Below are 23,732 nucleotides of genomic sequence, written 5' to 3' on the forward strand. Positions count from 1 at the left end.
CGGGGATTGAGAATAGTTTGGTGAAAAGACAGTTTACAGTGGAATGGGCAGGGCAAGGGAAATGAACAAAGAATGGGGGGCACCCCGGGGATAGCCATGGGGAGGGACACCGCCATCTCTAGGCCTAAAGCGGGAGGCAGAGGGAGCAATTACAGGGCCCTGGAGAGAAGGGCTATGATATAGGGGAGGGCCTCCAGATAGGAGCTGTGGCCTTTGGTAGAAGGATGCAGCCAAAAGGGATATCAATATTCTGAACTCACTCTCCTTCTGCCTGTCGATCTTTTGCCAGGGCCTTCACTGGCAAAGCCCGACCAGAAGCTAGAGGTCAAAGGAGCCCATTGATGCAGCCCATATGGGTCAGCCTCCTGGGGCACAGACCAAGGCAGAGAAGGGCAAAGTGTTGGGTCTGGAAAGGAAAATGGAAAATACCCAGTGCAACCAGTCAGGGATAAAGAGGAGATTCCTGGTTCAGGTCCCTTGCCTTGTCTGCTCTGCATGTTAAAGCAGCAGCTCTTCAACGTTTACACACATCACCTTTACAATAGTCTGGAGGATAATGTGAAAAAGCACAGGTTAAACAGCCGTGGTATGGTGGAGTGGAGGTGTATTGTTTTTGACCACTCTGACATCCATTTCCTCCTTTCTTTGGTGGCAGCACCCCCATTTTCCTTGGTGGACCACCCCTTCCAGATACTTCACACTCATGCCTCAGGTGGGCTGACCCCCTGCAGGAGACAGGGTGGGGATGGGGTCCAGGTGAAACAGTTCTCAGAGGGCTGGGTTGAAAGTTCTGAGAAGCCAACCCTGAATCTTACAGATGTCACAATCTTACTGATGTGGGAAGCACAGAGGCTTCACTCTTAGCAAAGTGCCCCAGAGAGTTTCAGGCTGGAAGATGTTTCGGGGGAACTGCTTCTTCAGGTCACCCCTTTTTCTTGCAGGAGACACATTTGGGTTTATGGTGATGGAATTCTGCTGGTACAGATTGAGGAAGTCCTGTTGAAATCACTGCAGTGTTATGTGCTTGCAAAAAGTGCTTTTGTAAGCTATGTCACCTGGATCTGACATCTAGGTTCTAGGAACAATTTGTCACTGGGTCATCAGTGCCGTCTTGCTATAGGGTTCCTGGGTTATATATCTTTTTATATGGTTATATATATACACTGGTTCAGCATCCCTAATTTGAAAATCTGAAATCCAAAATCCAATGAGCATTTCCTTTGAATGTCATGTCAGCACTCAAAAAACTTTGGATTTTGGAGCATTTCAGACTTTGGATTTTTGGATTAGGAATATCAAATTATCCCTAAATAAAGGGTGAGTAACCATATATGTGTATGGTTTCATACATCCTCCCTTTTTCTGCTAACCGCCCCTCCTTTCCTTTGGGGGAAAATTTTCGCTTTTCCATGTGGTTGGATGGGGCTGCTCATCACAGTACTCTCTCCTCCCACAATACCAACAGGCGTTGCCAGGTAACAAAGCTGAGCCAGTTACAGTTCCTACCCCCAGAACAGTGAGTGGGCCATAGAAGGGCATGTGACCCAAGTAGGGCCAATCAGAGTCTTTACGGGAATTGATCTAGGGAGACCCCCAGAGAGGGAGGGTCTCTGTCTCTCTCTCTCTGGGTTGCTATCCTGGAGAGGCATCACACATGGGCATAAAATTATAGTGATGGAATGGTGACCAGTACGCTGGCTTGTGTATCTTTTTCTGGAAAGTCTAGAAGGGTGAGCACAAGCCTGGTCAATCATCCTCCTGGATACAGTGGGGCATTCAGGGCATGTGACCCAAATCAGGCCAATCAGAGCCAATTGCAGGACTTCTGCCAGTAAGCCTGGGAAGGCCCCTTTCCACAGGAAATCCTGAGAGAGTGGGGTGTAACCCTGTAGCTGTTGGCTGCCATCTTGCCTCTGTGAGAGGAGAACCTGCCAGAGAATGGAGTTAACAGAGGACAGCATAACTGAAGATGTAGACTAGGGTGACCAATGCATCCCAGTTTGCCTGAGACTGTTCTGATTTTAAAACTAAAAGTTCCCCATTGTAGGAATCCTTTCAGTTCTAGGCAGACCAGGACAGTTGGTAACCCAAATGAGAGAGTGAAAACGTGTCCCGATAACACTTTGAGCCCCCGGATTCAACCCCACCTGTTTTCTGTTTTCTGTTCTTTGTCTTATGTTTTCTGTTCTTTGCAACCAAATGGGTCTTGACTAACTCAGAAATGGGCAGTTCAAGGGACAGGAGCATCTGTGCGGATTTGACTAAGTCAACTAAAGCCTTCCAGTCAGTTCTCCTTGATTTTCTGATCTTTAAGATGAGCAGGCGATTGACTTTAATGTTCTCTTCCGGCCCCAGAAAGGCTATGAATCTGTATCAGGCCAGTCTTGCAATCTTCCCCTCTCCCTTTTTGCAGTTAAAAAAAAAAAAAAGAAAAGAAAAAAAGCCCACTCTGCAGAGCATTCCAAGATCCAAGCAATGTGCTTGAGCTGATGTTATCATCCCTTAGAGCAGTTTTACCTAGATGAAAGCAAGGACTATTAAAATATCTAATTATAACTTTTATGTGAGAAGAGGGCTGGAACACTAGGCATGAAATGGTATTTACTGTGCTTGTGATACTAAACAGCTGGAGAGTCTTCAAGAATTAGGCAGTTACTCCACTGACAGGGATGGCTCTCAGGGTTGAGCTTCTGCAGGGGAACCTGAGGCAGGGTATTTTCTAAGTCCCAGCTCTCCAGAGTAAAAAGGAACCTTATCTGGGAGTCAGGATTCCTGGGCCCCAAAATAATAACAATAACATACTTAGTGGTTTAGTGTCGATGATGCATTTTAACATATATTACCTACTGTGAGGCATTCCTGCTACCTATAGCAATCTTGCTCAGGTACTTCACTATTTCTACTTATTCTCTAAGTCTCAGCTTTGATGTCCTCAAGGAGAGTCTTGCTGGCACCCCTAGAACAGGCTTGGTTTCTGTAGTGATCATGGTGAATCAGGATAGATGTTGGGGGCCATGTACACCATCTCATCCTCCCTTTTTTTTGCTAACCACACCTCCTTTCCTTTGGGGTAAAATTTTCCCTTTTCCATGTGGTTCTTGTGGAGCTGCTCATCACAGTACTCTCTCCTCCCACAATACCAACAGGGGTTGCCAGGTAACAAAGCTGAGCCAGTTACAGTTCCTACCCTTAGAACAGTGATTGGGCCATAGATGGGCATGTGACCGAAGTAGGGCCAATCAGAGTCTTCTGTGGAATTGATCTAGGGAGACCCCCAGAGAGGGAAGTTCTCTGTCTGATGGGCCTGCTAAGCCAGAGGGCATGCATGCAAGGTTGCCAGAGGCTTTTTTAGTAGTGCTGAGGACAACTATCAGTGTTAGGGGAGAAAGTAGGTGGGGCATAAAGGGAAACAGTGATGAAGAACTGAATAAATGTGAAAGCCCTCTTTTGAGATATAATCCACATACTTTAAAATTTACCCTTTACACGTGTAAAATTCAGTAGTTTTTAGTATATTCACAGGTTTGGGCAACCATCACCACTATCTAATTCCAGAAGGAAATTAGAAGCCAATTAAATAGACCTATGGACTTTCAATCAGAAGCTGATGATGCAGAGAACTAGGGCCAATGGAAAAGGCATTTTGGTGAGGCCAGCAGCAGTAGCAATAATGTCTGATATCCAGGGACCATGATGGCAGCAGTGATACACTTGGTAATGTCCTCTGTTCAGCAGAGATGCCAGCAGTGTCCTCACTAGGCTTTTCTCAGGTATGATTCTGGGCATGGTCTGCGCTACCATCTTGCTTTCCTTATTCCAACTCATGTTCCAAGCCTGGGTCTTCCTGGTGATTTTGTGAGCTCCCCAGTAGCCCAGATGAGCCTCTCATACTATTTCCAGAAGGAAATTCCAGAAGAAAACTCTATAACATTTAGAAGTCCCTATTCTCTCTGTCTCTCTAGCCACTGGAAACCACTAATCCCTTTTCTGTTTCTATGGATTTGCCTATTCTGGACACTTCATAGAAATGGAGTCAGGAAATATGTGGCCTTTTGTGCCTGTCTTTTTTCACTTAGCATGATGTTTTCAAGGTTCATCCATATTGTATCATGTATCAGTACTTCATTTCTTTTTATGACTGAACGATATTCCATTGTAAAGACAGAGGAGTATGATTCTCATTTTACAGACAGGGAAGCTGAGTTAGGGAGATTAAATAACTTATCCAAGTCAAAAAACAAGTACATCCATTAGAATTCCTAATTATAAACAGCAGAAGCCAACTCTGGGTGATTTAAGAAAAGGAATTTATTGACAGGCTACCGGGGAGCTCACATAATCACCAGGAAGACCCAGGCTTGGAACATGAGTTGGAACAAGGAAAGCAAGATGGCAGCCCAGACTATGCCCAAAATCGTACCTGAGAAGAGTCTAGTGAGGATGCTGCTGGTATCCCCGCTGAACAGAGGACACTACCGAGCGTACCACTGCTGCCATCATGGTCCCTGGATATCAGACATTTTGCTATTGCTGCTGGCCTCACCAGAATGCCTTTTCCATTGTCCCTTCTTCTTTGCATCATCAGCTTCTGATTGAAAGTCCATAAGTCCATTTAATTGTCTGTGACTTAGCTGCAAGGGAAGCCAGGAAAGTGAATATTTGGTCTTTTGGGCTTCTATAGTAGAAGTGGGCTTGCCTTACTCTAGGACACACTGTGGGGGAGTTCTGTAGAGCAGGAAGGTTCTGTATTGGGCAGAAAAAAACAATCTTCACTCTAGTAATGGGTGGAAAGCCACGTTTGAACACATTATAGTTGTTTGACAGTTTCTGACAAAATGCCCAGTTCTCTGAACCTTTTGATTAATTGAAAGGCTTACCATATTATTTCCCATGTCACTATCCCACTATCCAAATGTCAGGTGTCAAAGCTATGACAGGTCATCATGTACTCAAGGGGCCTATTAATTTCTTATCTATCCCTCACCTTTTGTTTTAAAAGTAAATCCTGCCAGAACACAGTGCCCTTTTAAATATAAGCAGAATTAATCGCCTTAAATAGCAAGAACCAAATTGAAACAAATATATTCAGAACAAACACGAAGACTTCAGCCTCTGATTTTGCCATGCATGTGAGAGTGGGGAGTTTCCCTGCTGCCTTAGCCCTTGAGAGTTGTGGTCTGATGGCAAAAATTCTCCTACCCTCTGTCCTAAAGGAAAATATATTGAGAAACATGTGGATTGTTTCTTGGCTAGTGCCCCCAGGACTTTTCATGAGTAAACTCCTGTATCTTCATCATCATCTCAAGAGAAGCCTGCCCAGACCATACATCTAGTGCTCGTGGAAACAGAGATGTTGCGCCAGATGAGAGGCCTCATCCTGGATTAAACAGGCTTTGATAAGATCAATGTAAAAATGCATCCACTCTCCTCTGCCCTTGGGCACATGGATAATTAAATCACATACTTATTTACAACCATGAAGGGGATGCCAACCTACCTGTATTTAAGCCAAGAAACCTCACATTTGTCAGACCATAAGGGAAGGACATTCCAGAGAACAAGGTTGTCTCTTTATTATCTTGGGTATTTACACTGGAGAGACCTCAGAAACAATCCAGTTCCAAGCCTCTCACTTTACAGAGGAGGACACTGGGGCCTAGAGAGGAAAAGCTCAGGGTTCCTTAGCTCAGTAGTGACAGGACCAAGGCAAAAACTTTGGTTTCCCACAGATGGAGGTGATAAAAATAATAAAATATTTCTCCATGAATCTCAAGCTTATGACATTAAATAAGAAAATATGTGTGGAAGCATTATTATATGGATATTAGGTAAAGTTAACAGAACTCGAGTAAGTACTTAATCTCTCTGTGCCTCAGTTTCATCACCTGTGAAGTGGGGGTAATATTCGTCCCTCCTCATTAGCTCTGTGAGGAAGAACTAAGTTAAAACGTGTAAATTGCTTGGGATGGAACTTGGCTCATTGTGTGTACTTCATGGCTGTTTTTTGTTTTGTTTTGTTTTTTGAGGTGGAGTCTCGCTCTGTTGCCCAGGCTGGAGTGCAGTGGAGTGATCTCGGCTCACTTCAACTCCCACCTCCTGGGTTCAAGTGATTCTCCTGCCTCAGCCTCCTGAGTAGCTGGGATTACAGGCATGTGCCACCATGCCTGGCTAATTTTTTGTATTTTTAGTAGAGGAGGGGTTTCACCATGTTCACCAGGATAGTCTCAAACTCCTGACCTCAGGTGATTCACCCGCCTTGACATCCCAAAGTGCTGAGATTACAAGCGTGAGCTACCAATGGCTGTTATCTATCATGTTGGCTTGTTGAATCTAACATCCAAAGGAAACTTCAGTTAGGCCCTGCTACTTAATTGGTTAATTAAAAAGAGTAATTAAGTGATTAACTTACTCCCCTCCCAATTTTCTTATTGGTAATGTGTCCAAAAGATAAGATCTCACTGTCCTATTTTTAACGAGCCCTAGCAACCGTAGGGGAGGCTGTTGTGGGAGACAGGAGACTGTCATCTTTCTAAACATGGAGCCTCTAGGCAATGCCCTGTGGGTAAGAACTTGTTTCAAATCCTGGTTCTGGTGGTTGCTGGCTGAGTTCAGATGGATTCCTTTCTCTATTTGGGCATCTGTCTCCTCGACTATAAAAAGACAGGTGAATAGGCTTTTTTCAATCAGCTCTAAATGTCTCTGCAGAAGTTGTAGGCATTGGACATGGATTTATTGATTTCCTAGAACAATCGAGTATAAGTTAAGCCTGTGGACTCAGAAGTCAGTGTCCTGAGTTCAAGGGCAGGCTTGTGTGATGCTAGGCAAGTTATTCAACCAGTGTAAGACTCAGTTTTCTTATTTGCAAAATGGGGACAATAACACTACTTTCTTCAAGGGTTGTGAGGATTTAATTATATCATGTGTATGGGCTAGGCATGGTGGCTAATGCCTGTAATCCCAGCACTTTGGAAGGCCAAGGCAGATGGCTTGAATTGAGCCCAGGAGTTTGAGACCAGCCTGGGCAACATAACAAAAGCCCATATATATAAAACATACAAAAATTAGCTGGGTGTAGTGGCATGTGCCTGTAGTCCCAGCCACTTGGAAGGCTGAGGTGGGTTGAGCACTTGAGCAGGAGGTTGAGCGAGAGGTTGCAGTGAGCTGTGATTGTGCCTGTGTACTCCAGCCTTGGTGACAGAGGGAGACTCTGTCTCAAAAAAAAAAAAGCTACTTAACAGTATGTCTGGCACCCCATAAGCTCCTAGTAAGTATTGACCATTATCAAAAAACAGCCACTGGAAGACTTTGGTTTCTAGAGCAAATCTAATTTCAGCTTCTTCCATGTTCTTAGTCTTCTCCTCTGAAGTCGAGTACAAAGCTTTGAATAACTGAGAGTTTGAGTGTGTTGAATGCTGATTAACCAAGAGTTGGCTCCCCTGCATTTTGTCATTTGTGGATGTTTATGGACAGAATTTCCAAGTGGCCTGGTGGGCATCAGATGGCACTTGTCTTGAGCACATTCATTCTGAGGGAAGGAAGTAGATGTATTAATAGTTTCCCACGTAATGGTCACCACCCTCAAACGATTAAGGCAATCCAGCTTCTGGAAAATCCAGGTCAGACAATAACCTACCAGAAGTAGAAGGAACTTCATCCAAAAAAAAAAAAAAAAAGAAAGAAAAGAAAATCTATCTAATGGGTTTTATCTGAGATCATCAGGGAATATATTTTTTTTGGAGATGAATAAAAAAGAAGCAACTGCTGCATCCACACAAAAGTAATAAATAGTAATAAAATCTCCTGTGAACAGCCACTTCTTAGTAACCTGAACCTAGAAGATGTGGGTTCAAAGTCATGGGTAGAAAGATATTAGATGCATCGCAGAGAAACACAGAGAACATGGAGAACTTGGTTATGGATTTATGACATGTTTATGAGGCTGAATATTTGCTTTTTAAGGGCCTCCCCACCATTCTTTGCAAAGAAAAGGTGGCTTTAGAGAATGTTTTAACTCAGCCTCCTGGAGGGTGATGGGGGAAGGGGATAGGGGAGGCAGAGGGGCTGTTGATCTTATGTTGGAAGAGCAAGTGAGCAGGTGAACTTGCTTGAGCCTCAGCCGCTTTGCATAGGAAGTTAACTCAAGAGTCTTGGTGTTAGGTCAGCATCTGAGCAAGTGTGACTTCTGGAGGAGAGGTCTTAGAGGGGGTTTTACCTGAAGCCAGCTCCTGAGTTCCAGGCTATGGAGTCCTTGGCACGCTGGTAATGGAACCACCTCTTCCATGACTTTCAGCTCTCCCCCCACAGCCTCTGATCCTCTCTGTACCTCCCTGCCCTTGAATCTTACTGTCTGGTGACCTCTGCTGTGGGCTGGCCATCCAGTCCCCTAACTGTATCTCTCCCAGGCTTTCTTTCAGTGGGTTCTCTGCCTTTACCATCTGCCCATACATGGAGCCCATTACTTTGTCCCAGGTCAATCAATTATCATTATCTCGGTTCTCATAATAACATGCAATTGAGTATCACTGTGCGCTCATTGCTAGGTACTTCACAAAAATTATCTAAAATCCTTACAAAAACCCAGAGAGGTGGGTATTTGTAGCTCCAATTTTTAACGTAAGATTGAAGCTCAGCTTGCTTACTTGATGCTTACTCTCTTCATGGTGCTATAACAAAATACCTTAGACTGGGTACTTTATAAAGAACAGAAATTTAATTCTCACAGTTCTGGAGTTTGGTACATCCAAGATCAAGGTGCCATCAGATTTGATGTCTGGTAAGGGCTCACTCTCTGCTTCCAAGATGGCACCATGTTGTTGCATCCTCAAGTGATGGAAGGGATGAAGGAACAAACTTGCTCCCTCAAGTCCTTTTATAAAGGCACTCATCATTCATAAAGGTGGAGCCCTCTTGGCCTAATCACTCTGAAAGGCCTCACCTCTTGAGACTGTTGCACTGGGAATTAAGTTTCAATATAAATTTTGAAAGAGACACAAGTATTCAAACCATAGCACCTGATTTGTCCAAAATTGCACAGCTAGTTAGTGGCAGAGCCAGAATTATATCCAAAACCCGCTCTCCAAGATCTGGGGTCTTTGCACAACCTCAGTAGTCTTCAACTCCATGTCATCAAGGGAGTTTTCTCAGAATAAAGTCATAATAAAGTAAATAAATGCAGAGCTGCTGTACCTTATCATATGTTTACAATGAAGCATTCATTCTGAGTTACCTGCTAGATAAAATTTATTAATTTATTAATGAATTTAAATTAATTGATTGATTATAATTAATTTAAATTAATTCCATAGAATTGAGTTATTTTTGAGCACATACCTTCTTGTTGTAAATGAGACCCTGGGCAACTAACTTACCCTCTCTGGTTTTGTAAAACAGGGATAATAAGGCCTCCTTGGCAGGTTGTAATTATGTTTAGAGAAGGTAATGGCGTCAAGTGCCTGGTACTTGGGAGGCACTGCATGAATGGTGGTTATTACTAGGATTTCACGCTTAATTTTAGTAAAAATATTAAGATCATGAGGATTAATTTCTTATTTAATTAGTGACCTAAAAGGATGTTGGTGTCCTTTAAGGCACCAGAATCCAGATGAAACTTCAGGGCTCTCTAGCCCTGCATGATAGAGAAGGCCCCATCCACCTGGGAGAATGTGAAGGGTACCAGGACACCTTTAAGTCTGTGGAAGGACGTGCACACCCGCTTTTATAAGCCAGGGACCCTACCCACAGGGGAATGATTCTGGAATGGGATACTTACATTAGTAACATGGCTTCTCAGTGCTTTGGAAAATTCTTCAGTTCCACAGCCCCTTCTGGCAGCGCTAGGGGGCTCTGATTTTGACATTACCCTGCATAGTAGATTGGTAGGTAATGTTTATTACTCCTTACTGTCTTTCTTAATGGCTGAATTCCCGGAAGGTAGTATTCCTGCTTCAGGCTGCTTTTCAAGATGTGACTTTCACTTGGAACAACTTGGAACACAGCCAAGAGCTGGACTTTAGGGAGGGACTCGGGCCATGAAATGCTGCACTAGGATGAGGCTCAGGAAGAGAGGAAATACCTCCATTCCTTTGCAGCTGCCACTCAAAGAAAGCAAGCTGTTTCTTCTTTCCTCTGGGGTCCTCCTCTTCCTGCTGCCACAGGTTTCCATATGGATGTCCTACGAGAGCCATGGAGACCTGCAGTTACCCATGAGTATTTGTTAGTGTTCCTAGCAGATGCATAAGGAAGAGAGAAGGCAAGTTTGTCAGGTGGGGCCTCTGGTTACATGAGGCATTTCCTATGTGGAATAATGGACTTGGAGAAATTGTGTATGCCTTTGGGCTGAGCTAGGCCAAGTGACGTCAAGGACATTTGAATATTAATTAGGGCATATAAAAGCTGGAAGGGACTCACAGTCCTAATCATTGATTTAGAATGATAGCATTTTATATCTGGAATTTAGGAGACACTCCAGGGTTCTGGGAAGTTGTGACTTGTCCCAACATATATTTCTTGAGTGTATTAGTGAGGGCACCTGGCTGCAAGTGAAAGAAACTCAAATTAGTTTAAGGAAAAACACAAGAGCAGAGGAGAGGTATTGGCCCATGTGTTTGAAAAGCCCAGGGGTGGATCCTGGGCTGTGGGCATGGCTGGACATCCTGAGCCTCAGTCTCTTTCTTTCCATTTTAGATCCTTGCTCACTTCTGCACTGGGTTCAACACCAGGGGGCTTTTCTGAATGGTGACAAAGATGGCCACTGGTATGTCTCTGTTTTCACTATTCTCAGAACTGGTGATCCTAGAAAAAAAGAATATCAAAATTCCAGCCCAACTACGAGGAATGACATGACCGACCTGGCTTGGGCCACAGTCCCGTTTCTTGAAACAATTGCTTCATCCAGAATTCTGATTGGCACCATCTCTGAAACCATAGCTTGGTTGGAGAATCTGGGATGTCCTTGCTTTCTCTACAGTGACAGAATTTTTGCCACAGTTGCCTGTGGTAGGTAGAATAATCCCCTGCCACCCCACCCAAAAATGTTCACATCCTAATCCCCAGAACCTAGGCATCTGTTATGTTTCATGGAAAGCGTGGGGAGGGAGAATTGAGGTTGCAGGTTGAATTAAGGATGCTAATAAACTGTTCTTAATGAGATTAGCCTGGATTATGCAGGTGTGCCTAGTGTAATCACAGGGCCCTTAAATAGGGATGAGGGAGGCAGAAAAGAGGCAGAACCAGAGAGAGGACCTCGGGAAAAAGACTCACCCAGCCATTGCTGGCTTTGAAGATGGAAGGGGACCAAGACTTAAGAAGGGCAGACAACTAGAAGCTGGAAGAGGCATGACAATAGATTTTCCCCTACGGCCTGCAGAAGAAATCAGCCCTAAAAACACCTTGATTTTAGCCCAGGGAGACCCACTTTAGACTTCAGGCCTCTGGAACTATAAGATAATAGATTTGTGTTGTTTCAAGCTGCTAAGTTTGTGGTGATTTGCTACGCAGCAATAGGAAACTAATATACTGCCCCAAATAAAAAGGACACTGCTCAGCTTTCCTGCATCCAGGTGTGGCCACGACTAAGTTCTGGGCATAGGAGGAACAGCTGTGTGGTGGCTTCTGGCAATGTTAGACCACCTCCCTCCCTTCATCTCTCTTTCCCACTGCTGCCTAGACAAGGATGCTAATTGGATCACAAGGATGAGGCCATACCCTGAAGAGAATGGAGGCGTGAGCTGGAAGGAGCAGAGCCACAAGACCAGCCTTGGGGTTCCCACCTCCACACCTTCACTTGGGCAAGAAATAAACTTCTATCTTGTTCAAGCCACTTTATTTTTTTTTTTGAGATGGAGTTTCACTCTTGCCCAGGCTGGAGTGCAGTGGCACAATCTCAGCTCACTGCAACTTCCGCCTCCCAGGTTCAAGCCATTTTCCTGCTTCAGCTTCCCGAGTAGCTGGGCTTACAGCTGTGCGACACCAAACCCGGCTAATTTTTGTATTTTTAGTAGAGATGGGGTTTCACCATATTGGCCAGGCTGGTCTTGAACTCCTGACCTCAAGTGATCCACCCACCTCGGCCTCCCAAAGTGCTGGGATTACAGGTGTGAGCCACTGCACCGGCCATGCCAGTTATTTTAGGTGTTTTCAAAACTCACAGGTGGAGCCAACCCTAACTACTGTAGAAAGAAACGGCCTTAACTGTGACATTTAAGGAAGCCCAACAGACCCAGTGTCTCCATACACAAGCTGGGAGCATCCCGAGGGTCTCCCAGCGGTGGTTCAGGAGCTGTTGACTCCGTCCTTGGCTCCCCCCCAGTGTCTTTCCTATTGGATGCTGCAGTCTTGGCGTCCCTGCCCTCGTCTCTGTCTTGCCTCTTGTTGTTGCTGCTGGTGTCTATTCTTAGGCAACCCTCACCATCCCTGAATCAGCCTGGCTCTCTGGACTCTGCGCGGCTTTGGTGAGTACCCGTGAGCCAGCTCTGGTCCTATGGAACGTACTCCCACCCTAGCTGGCCTGCCCCCACACCCCACTCAGAGAAAGCTAAATAAAAATATAAGATGTAATTAGCATGGAAGACCTTGTCTTAGGTCTCTGTGTGTGACTTCACAGGAAATGAATCAGTTATAATAGCTAACATATACTGAATGCTTACCATGGGACAGAAAATTGAGTTATTTTTTTTAACTTTATTTTATCATCAGAGCAACAGTAGGAGGTAAGCACTAGCGTTATCTCCCTTTACAGGTAAGAAAACTGAAGCTGTGCTAGTAGAGAAATTAAATAATTATCTGAGATCACTCATCTGTTAAGTGGCAGAGGCAGTGTACAAACCAGGCAGTCTGATTCTGGAGCCCATGCTGTGATAGATCAGTGTGCTACCTCCCAAGCCCAGTGACTTTCATCTTCTGAGTAGCACCTCATGTAATAAAATGTTTAGACAATCATGATAATGGCTTGGAGCACCAGGCAGGGCTGCCATGTATGGTTGGGTGGACTGTGCACTGCACAACTCAGGAGGTGCCATTCACATTGTCATATGCCAATTGTAACCCCTTCAGTTGTGCAGAGGACAATCAACACAACTACATATGGCCACTCTGAGGCCTTGGGGCTTGCACAAGCCGATAGCAGGAGGTCACAGGGAAATGCCAGGAACTCAGTTGAGGAGCTATTAAAAACTTCTTGGGTGTTGGTATTGAAAATTAGGAATCAGGGAAGTAAGCCAAGGTAATGGGAGACAGGAACACGGAGGACTCTTGCTGGGGCAACCTGACAAAATGCTGGATGGTTTCTTCCACACTCAGACCTACACTAGATGACTTTTACAAAGGGGGGAGGGGAGGGGCTAGTTTTGTTTTTGCATCATAAAAATAAGACACGCTTATTAAAGGCCATTTAGGAAATGTAGAAACATTTAAATAGCTTAATATTTTAAATAATAAAATATTAGCAGTGGTTTGTCCTATAACCCAAAGAAAACCACTGTTAATATTTTGTTATATTGGCTGTATCGTCTCTAGGGTTTCTCTCTCTTTCTATTTATATTTCCGTAGGTATCTATACATAGAATGAGAGCTCTCTCAAGGGGGAGAGATCAATATATTATTTGTACATGGTTGATCCTGCTAGAAATATGAATATTATTTGTACAATTTTCACCTGGCCTTCTAGAAACAGTTCAGATGGGACTGTGCTCAGTTTTGCTTGTCTGGGAACCTCTTAAAGGCTCTACTTGGCTGCTGGCACAGGCTACGGGGGGGGGGTTTGGAGAACTAGTAGGCCATAGGATGGAGAGGCTCTGGTAGGTTTGAAGGGGAAAAGCAGGAGCAATCCTTGGGATGGAGAATCCAGCCCAGTCCAACATAGGGTCCTGGTGGTGAGGGGCTCACTGAATCCCACAGGCCAGTAGAATGTCTTGAGCCTGCTTGTACACCACGGGGGTTGGTGGCCTCCCTGATGATAAAGTCTTCCTCCTAAAACAGACCTTCCGGGGGATGTAGTTCAGCCTCCTCCCTCCTCTTCATTACCTTCCTAGCCCACCTTAACAGCACAAACACATTTTCTAGCTGAGGAAACTATGCCCTAGGGAGGTAAGTTGACCTACTTGAGGTCATACAGTGAGTCAGTGTCATACTGGGACCAGAACTCGGGGCTCCTGACTTCTATCCAAGCCTGCAAATGTGTGCTGTTGAAGACCAGTCTTCCTCCTGAAAGAGTCCTTCGGGGTCTCTTGCTCTGTAATGAAGAACATGCTGGAATAAAGAACCACATTCCACATTGCTCTGGAATAAAGAATCACGTGCTCTGGAATAAAGAACATTCCGTGGTCAAAGCAATGTGGGAAGCCTGCACATTGCAAATCCTCTCTTGGAGGTTCATAAGCAACTTAGCTTACTAAAGTCTCAGAGAAGGGCTGCAGCAAAGAAACCTGTTTAACTTGGTTCAATTCATTGTTGCTTGAACTTAGGTGGGAAGTTTCCATTGCTCATGTAGTTATGCCTTGAGGAACATATGTTGGGAAAGAGAGGCTGTGTTACGCCACACTGCCTGTCCACTGAGGCCAGAAAGGATACCTGAGGACACAGGAAATGTCACACTGAGTGAGAGTACCATCCTTCCAGCCCAGGAATTTGCTCTCTGATAGGGCCACCAAGAAAAGTGTTGTAATAGCATGCGGCTGCCCTTTGCTGAAGCCAAGCTTAGAGGCCAGAGATAGTTTTTTGTTTTTTGTTTTTGTTTGAGAGGCAGTCTCACTCTGTCACTCAGGCTGGAGTGCAGTGGTGCGATCTCGGCTCACTGCAACCTCTGCCTCCTGGGTTCAAGCGATTCTCCTGCCTCAGCCTCCCGATAGCTGGGATTACAGGTGTGCGCCCCCATGCCTGGCTAATTTTTGTATTTTTAGTAGAGACAGAGTTTTGCCATGTTGGCCAGGGTGGTCTCAAACTTCTGACCTCAGGTGATCTGCCCACCTCGGCCTCCCAAAGTGCAGAGATTGCAGGCGTGAGCCACCGTGCCCGGCCTGAGACAGGATTTTCTTAATGGCCTAATAGCTTTAAATGATACTGTGTCTCCAAGTGGATTTAAACTTTTGAAAATTCCGAGTAGCTTACATTAAGTAAGTGCCATGTGAGCAGTTTCTTGCCTGTTGTGTTCATCTCTGTATCCTCAGTGCCTTCAACAGTGACTGGTACACAGTAGATACTCAATAAAGACTTGCTGAATAAATGGAATGAAATTTCCAGTTACTTTTGGAGGCTACATAGAGTTCCAAAATAACTTTCCTCTGGGTGACATAAAAACTTTAACTTTCCGTTTCCAGGCTGTGAGATTTGCAACTTACTGTTTAGATTTAACAAATGCTTATGCAATACTTAATGTATAGAAACCCTATGCTGGGCATATTCTCATATAAAAAATCCCTTAATTAATATTGTCAGTGACCCTGTAAATTACAATGGCAAAAACGGCAATTACTTTTGCATCAGCCTGACGTAATCTCAGTTTTCCAGGTGAGGAGGCTGAAGTGTTAGGTAACTTAACCAAGGTGGTGTTCTTAAGTGTTGAAGTGAGATTTATGAGCCCATAGCCACAGCCAGGAGCAGCTTATTTATGGAGCTTCCCTGGAATGATAAAAGTAGACTTAAGATAAATCAACAAGAGGCAGGTCCCAGATGAAGTCTCCTCCAGGTTATAAAGAAAGGCACTTCCTCTTCTGAAAAGTTGTCTGCAGCAAGGACTGGTTGTTATGACTCTCTGGGCACCAAATAGGGACTGTAGGCCACCTGTTGAGTGTCTTTGTGGAAAATTATTCTGCTTAAAGCACAATAACTCTGAGAATTGAGAAACATGAATAGTTCCCAGCTGATGGAACAGCTGAGGCACTAAGCCTCCCCAAGCCTTGGTTACAGCAACACAATACCATAACACAACAGCATGACTTCAAATTTCCCCATCCACTCATTAGGCTGATAGTTCTTTTTCCACCCAACACGTTGAATGCCCAGGTATTGATCTTACTAGTGCTAGAGTAACTTTTTCATTTTTAAGAATTAAAAAAAGACAGCCATTCTAATACCTGGTTGCCTCCTGAAAACAGTGTCTATGCCTCTGAGCCAGCACAAAGTGCTGTTAATTACACTTTGTTTAAGAGAGAGTGTCTGGCTGGATGAGAAGATTATGTTTCAATGTATTTGTAGGATGTCTGAGCCGGGAGGAGCCCTGAGATCAACTTGCCTCTCATTTTACAGAATAGAAAACTGAGGCTCTGAGGCCACCCAAGGTCATGCTCTTGATTCTTGGGGCAGTTTTTTAAAAACCCTGCTATCTGAAATATAATCTTGGCTTCATCACTCATACTGTGTGACTTTAAGCAAGTACTTAACCTCTCTCTTCTTTAATCATATGTCAAATGCAAGCAATAAGAGTTACCTACTTCATGGAGTTGGAGTAAGGAGTACATGAGGTTTTGCCTGTAAAGTGCGTTTCCAAGTGCCAGACACACAAAATTGCTCAGTAAATTAGAATTTTAAAATCCTTACCGATATTGTCATTCTTCCCCCCTTTTTCCCCCCTCTACAACTGCATAATCTCCCTAGTTGGAGGAATGAGCTCTGGGAAGGAAGGGGCTCTCTCTGTTTTTCTGCCCCTTGCAACTTGGCGATCAAGGAAGAGCACGTTAGTGGTGTTTGTAGCAGGAGTTTCCCTGCATGCTAGTTTCCATGTTTGCAGGACATACAGTGTTCTGTGAGATCCTGAATGCGTTCCCCAAAAGTTTGTGTTGAAAACTCAATTGCCAGGCATAAGAATGATACAATGGACTTTGGGGGCTTGGGAGGAAGAGTGGGAGGGGAGCAAATGATAAAAGACTACAGATATGGTGCAGTGTATACTGCTTGGGTGATGGATACACCAAAATCTCACAAATCACCACTAAGGAACTTACTCATGTAACCAAACACCACCTGTACCCCAATAACTTACGGAAAAATAAAATATTTAGGTACTCCAAAAAAAAAAATAGAAAACCTAATTGTCATTGTAATAGTAGTAAGAGGTGATTAGGCCATGGGGACTTTGCCCTTATAAATGGATTTAATGCCATTATAATCGGAGTGGGTTAGTTATCTCTGGAATGGGCCCCTGATAAAAAGGATGAATTCAGCCCCATTTTTCTCTTTGTTTCATGCACTTACTTGCCATGTGGTGCCTTCTGCCATAGCATGACCCTTGCCTGATGCTGGCACCGTTTCTGGGCCTTCCCAGCCTCCAGCACTGTGAGCCATATAAACTTCTATTCTTTAGAAATTACCCAGTCTGTGGCATTTTGTTATAATAGCAGAAAACGAACTAAGACACTGGGCTTTTCCTGAGTCTGAGAAAAGTAGCTAAATCCACTCACATTAAGGTGACAGTGATAACGTTTTATTCCTCTCAGGAGTAAAACATTACTCCTGAGAGTAATGCCTGGGAGAGGATATTTAATGCAAAGTAATTCATTTCCAAGGGCAGTGGGGAGGGCTGTCAGGTAACAATGCCAGGGGGATGGGAGACAGAATTTGGATCTTGGGGCTGGGTCTTCCTGGTGCCCCAACAGTAAACCTACAGAAGATGATTATCTTCTTGGCCCAGGCCCAGGGCTCCCCTTGCCCGCCACTGGGGTTGTGATGTGCTCTCACAGGGAGGACTTCCTGCCGGGGAATCCAGGCCTGAAGGAGCTGCTTCTTGGTGGTGGGAAGGAGGAATCAAAGGCCCTGGGGTGTGGGCTGCACTATATGGGCTTGGACAGGCAAGTCGAATACTGTGAAGCTTTATTGTTTCTGAGACTCTACCTGGGCTCAGGTTCAAAATCAAAAGCTTCCCGCAGGTAAGATTAGCTAAGTGAAAACCCACTGCACTTCCTCTAAAGTAGAATGGCTTAAAAACCAAAGCAGAGGGCGCGGTGGCTCACGGCTGTAATCCCAGCACTTTGGGAGGCCAAGGTGAGTGGATCACCTAAGGTCAGGAGTTTGAGACCAGCCTGGCCAACATGGTAAAACCCCTTCTTTATTAAAAATACAAAAATTACCTCGGTGTGGTGGTGGGCACGTGTAATCCCAGCTACTTGGGAGGCTGAGGTAGGAGAATTGCTTGAACCCGGGAGGCGGAGGTTGCAATGAGCCGAGATCACACCAGTGCACTCCAGCCTAGGTGACAGAGAGAGACTCCATCTCAAAAACAAACAAAACAAAACAAAAAATTAATGCAGAGAAAATATCACCATAAGCACAATTAGCAAGATAGTCCATTTAAACAGCGCAAATTGGTTTTACTTTTATGTCGATGTGCTAACAATTCAACATTGAAATAATTTTTTTTGGTATAAGACAATTATCTGTGCAAGACAGAAACGCAGGAGTGCCCTTTTGTCTTTCTCCTCTTTGCCCCCTATTTTGAATCCAGCATTGAGTCGTGCTGTGCTTCTAAATAGCTCTGGAATCTCTCCACTTCTCTTCCCATCAGTCCCACTGCCTCTATCATTGCTATACTGGATATTGCAGCAGCCTCCTCCATGTCCTCTCTGGGCCACTCAGTATCAATCCAGTATTTATTGCAGTACCTCCAAGAATTTGCACACAATATGATCCATTGGCATGCAGGCAGAAGCCATTAGTATTTTGATTTTTATTTATGTTAAAATTAAGAAAGCAAGCTTTCCTGACATTCAATGACTGGCTTGACTGTGACTCCTTGCCCAATTCTTCTGTCAGCCAGTCTAAAGTCATGTTTGGTTCAAGAGGTTTCCGGGGACTCCAGAACATGACCGTGTTCTCAGGGAGCCCACGTGGTTTTGTTCGCTCTCGCTATGTTGCAATGAACTTCAGTTTGTATCTTCTCCAGGAGAATGCTGTTCGTGGATTACATTAAGTAGTTCCAATTAAACGAACTTCCAAAAAATATCACAAGCAACCTAAAAGGATTCCTGCATGCTTTTTGAAGATTAAAGATACAGTTTTGCACTGTATAATAATGCTTTAGTCAATGATGGACCGCATTTATGACCGTGACAGTGACAGTGTCCCATAAAACTGGCTCATGTCTGTAATCCCAGCACTTTGGGAGGCCGAGGTGGGCAGATCACCTGAGGTCAGGAGTTCGAGACTAGCCTGGCCAAAATGGTGAAACCCTGTCTCTACTAAAAATATAAAAGTTAGCAGGGTGTGGTGGCATGTGCCTGTAGTCCCATCTACTCGGGAGGCTGAGGTAAGAGAATTGCTTGAACCCGGGAGGCAGGGGTTGCAGTGAGCTGAGATTGTGCCACTGCACTCCAGTCTGGGCAACAGAGTGAGACTCTGTCTCAGAAAAAAAAAAAAAGCCAAAAAACAAAAAAAATTATAATGGAGCTCAAAAATTCCTGTCACCTAGTGAAGTCATTGCTGTTGTAATGTAGTAGAGCAACATATTACCTTTTCTGTGTTTAGATACACAAATACCATTGTGTTGCAATTGCTTACAGTGGTCAGTACAGTAGCCTGCTGTACAGGTTGTAGCCTAGGAGTAACAGGTTATACCATATAGCCTAGGTGCGCAGTAGGCTAGAATATCTAGGTGTATATGAGTATACTCTATGATGTTCGACGACAAAATGGCCAAATGACACATTTCTCAGAATGTTAAGCGTGACTGTGATACTACAGGCAAGGAAAGGGCAACAATAAGCTAATCAAAAATAAGGGATGAAATGTGGACAAATATCTACTATTGTTCATTAGTAACAACTCTTACCCTAAGTATATATTGTCCTTGGTGATATTAAGTAATGATAACATGCAGTCATAATTTTCAAGACTTAAAATCATTTCATTGGGGAAATATTCAAACACACATTAAATAGAAAATATAATCACGAGGCTGGGCATGGTGGCTCACACCTGTAATCCTAACACTTTAAGAGGTCGAAGTGGGAGGATTGCTTGGGGCCAAGCGTACAAGACCAGCCTAGGAAACATAGCAAGACTCTTTCTCTACAAAAATAAATAAATAGTAAATAAAATTAGCTGGGTGTGATGGCATGTGCCTGTAGTCCCAGCTGCTCAGGAGACTGAGGTGGGAGGATCACTTGAGCCCAAGAGATCAATGCAATGAGTTATATAGTCCAGCCCAGGTGAAACCACTGCACTCCAGCCTGGGTGAAAGAACAAGATCCTGTCTCAAAAAAAGTAATTAATTAAAAAAAGAAGATATAATTATGACCCCCATGTGCCGATCACTCAACTTCAACAATTATCAACACATTGTCAAGACTTCAAAAACTATTTTTTGTTAGCTCCCTTTAAAAAAATTTCTATATTTGTATGTTTTATAATGTACATAAACTATACAGTATGTGTGTGTGTGTGTGTATATATATATATAATACATACATTTACATAAACCAAAGGTGTGTACTCAAAACTTTATCACTTGTAAGGGTGTGTAGTCAAATGGTTAGAGAAGTCTGCTCCATGCTGCAGTCAGGAGACCTTTCCAGTGTGCAAATTTGATCACGTTGCTCTGTCTTGCATATCCCTCAATGGCTTCCCATTGCTTCTAAGAAAGTTCTGCAAGGACTCACCTAAGTCTCTTGCCTCACTCCCCACCTTGCTTTCTCTGCTCTGGCCCCAATGCCAGTTTGCAGGGCAATATGTGCCGAGTGCACATATTGGCACACGTTTCCTCCTGCCCAGGGTCTCTGCACATTCTTCCTTCTCTGCTTTCCTTCTCAACGACAGTTTCACTTCCTTAGGGAATCCTTTGATTCCCTCTAGTCCAGATCTGGTTTCCTGAATGTGAGCCATTCTTATGGAACTGAGTTATTTTCCTTCATTACATTTGTCTCTGTCTGTCACAATAGATTCATTTTAGTGATGGCTAATGTCTCTTCCTTCCTCTAATCTCCAAGAAAATGCTACACATGACCTTTTCTACCTATCCCCAGTGTCTAATGATGTGGCCAGCACATAGTAGGCATTCAACAAATTATGGATTAAATGAAGGCTTGTCATCATTCAAGGTTAAAAAAAGTGTAAAGGTCAGATGTAATCCCTGTGAACCAGTTGGTGGATGAATCATCATTGCATAAGTTCAACACTGGAAGAGATAAAGAACAATGCAAGACAACAATTCAAGTTCACGGGCAGTGTGTGGTTAATTGCCAAACAGGCACAGTGGGTGTCAAATGCACTAGGTTCAAAGAGAGAACACTGTGGGGTGGGCTGGGCTGATTTCAGATGGTATTATCCTTTGAAATATAAAAGCCACATGTGAACAAACACATACTGATGTCCTGGAATCTGAACTTCTTGCTTGTAATACTGAAAGCATAATTTAATTTTGATTTACAAGAGGCTCTAATTTGACCCTGAAGTCATCATGATAATGTCATCTTCCCAGCTCATTCCCACGTGAATGAAATCTGCTGTTTTATCAGGCTCTGCATCCACCAAGCCTTGAAGATGGGGCTGTGGTTTATCAGCAATAACATCTTTCCTTAGGTCTTGCAAAAGTCCCTCCAAGTCTGACTCTTGACTGAGCTTTCATATTTTTTTTGTGGTTTGATAATAAAGGGATTTGTTTTTATATGATCTGGTAGAGAACCAACTCTTGGTATTAATTTAGAAGGTTGCAGGCTGATTTGTGAAGCTTGGCCTGACATTCATATGATCTGAGCTTCTTTTTTCCCAAGAGAAGCTCTGTTTGCGTTGGTTTTAGTTTCAACATACACTTGTTTATTTTTTTTTTTTACTGGTTTCTAACTTGTCTCCCTTCTCTAGAATGTAAGCTTCATGAAAGCAAGGACCTTAACTGCTGTGTCCCCATTGTAACCTCAGCACCTATGAAAGGGCCTGACACAGCAGGTACTCAATACATATTTGTTGAATGAATGGCTGACTGTAGGGTGAAGGTCTGAAGGAGAGTGGAGTTTATGGTTGCTTTTGAAAGCACATAGGCCAGAAGTCTCTGACCTGCTATTTCAAAATCTCTCATCCTTATAACTTGAGGGCAGGGGACATTTTTCTCCCCATCTTTTTATTTCCCGACATTGTTTGGCACCAGATGCTTGTTCATAGTAAATGCTGAGAGGACATCAACTAAAGAAATCAAAGAAAATTCTGGATCGTCATTTGACCATGGCAATGGAGAAGGAAGAGCAGGTGGGAGAGGACTGGTTTTAAAATGAGCAGACCTAGAGTGAAGTCCCAGTTCTCACTCAGAGAACAATGTTGGCAAATTGCTGGAGTTCTCAACCTCAGTGTATTCATCTGTATAATTGGTATATCAACAGCAGAAGGCCTTGTCCCAGGGCCACTGCAAGGCACTTTTTCTGGGAAGCATTCTGTAAACAGTGAAATGTCTAGAAATGAGAGTCGTGGATTTTGGCCAAAGCAATCAGGAAAGCCTGGGGATTCCCATAGGGTGGTTGGCGATGTTCTTGGCCTTCAGACGGCCATTGGACTCAGTCATAGGCTGAAACTGCTGGGTCCAGATTTGCAGGTCTTTTCCTCCATAAGCTCCTCTTGTCACCACCTTCCTTTGTCCCGTCCCTCCCCCACCTCCAGTCTCCCTTTATGCTGGCTCATCAGGCCTGTCTGAATTGCCAGATGAAATGCAACTCGATAGCCTGAGTTATCTAGAATTACATTCCAAAAACATCTCTGCGTTTCCTCAGGGGAAGAAGGAAAACAGGGACCAGGGCATAAGAGGGCATAGAGTACCTTCTAGCCACATTCTACCTTTTCCTTTGTACAATTTGGCCTATGGTTTCCTAAAGAATTTCCCCCAATGATTGCCAGCCCTGTAGATGGAATCAGGAGTCTCCTATTGGATATGATCTGAGGGGAGTTGGACGACCCTCCCCTAATCTCTCCTATTGGCCTGAAATTCTCAGACTACCTGAACTTTTGGTTTTGAAGCCAATATGTTTCCATTGAAGGTCACAATTAGCCATTATCACCTGAGCTTCAATTCAGGTTATCTGGAACTCCCTGGGCCTGAAACACAGAAGTGATAACTTTTGATAGAAAAGACAGTAGCAGGCCGGATGTGGTGGCTCACGCCTGAAATCCCAGCACTTTGGGAGGCTGAGGTGGGCACATCACTTGAGGCTAGGAGTTCAAGACCAGCCTGGCCAACATGACAAAACCCCGTCTCTACTAAAAATAAAAAAAATTAGCCAGGCATGGTGGCATGTGCCTGTAATCCCAGCATCCCAGTTACTCAGGAAACCGAGGCACGAGAATCGCTTGAACCCCAGAGGCAGAGGTTGCAGTGAGCCGAGATCATGCTAGTGCACTCCAGCCCGGGGGACAAAGTGAGAATCTATCTCAAAAAAAAAAAAAAGAAAAGACAGAATCAAGACAGTACTGATCATGAAGACTATACTTTCAGGGATCGTTTCTATAGTTCATTACTAGAAAAGTTTCTCTGAACATGTAGATCACCGGCAGAAACTGCCGGTGGTGTAAGGACCCCTTCCTTACACCTTATACAAAAATTAGCTCAAGATGGATTAAAGACTTAAATGTAAAACCCCAAACCATAAAAACTCTAGAAGAAAACCTAGGCAATACCATTCAGTACATAGGCATAGGCAAAGACTTCATGACTAAAACAGCAAAAACAATGGCAACTAAAGCAAAAATTGACAAATGGGATCTAATCAAACTAAAGAGCTTCTGCATAGCAATAGAAACTATCATCAGAGTGAACAGGCAACCTACAGAAT

At 43.9% G+C, this 23,732-nt stretch overlaps 1 pseudogene; it reads left to right on the forward strand.

The window, feature by feature from the left end:
- The first annotated feature begins 23,379 nt into the window (after positions 1-23,379).
- Positions 23,380-23,468, forward strand: LOC129043358 (small nucleolar RNA U3; annotated as a pseudogene).
- The last annotated feature ends 264 nt before the right edge of the window (positions 23,469-23,732 follow it).

Source organism: Pongo pygmaeus, chromosome 7 (assembly GCF_028885625.2).
Source record: "Pongo pygmaeus isolate AG05252 chromosome 7, NHGRI_mPonPyg2-v2.0_pri, whole genome shotgun sequence".
Lineage (NCBI taxonomy): Eukaryota > Metazoa > Chordata > Mammalia > Primates > Hominidae > Pongo > Pongo pygmaeus.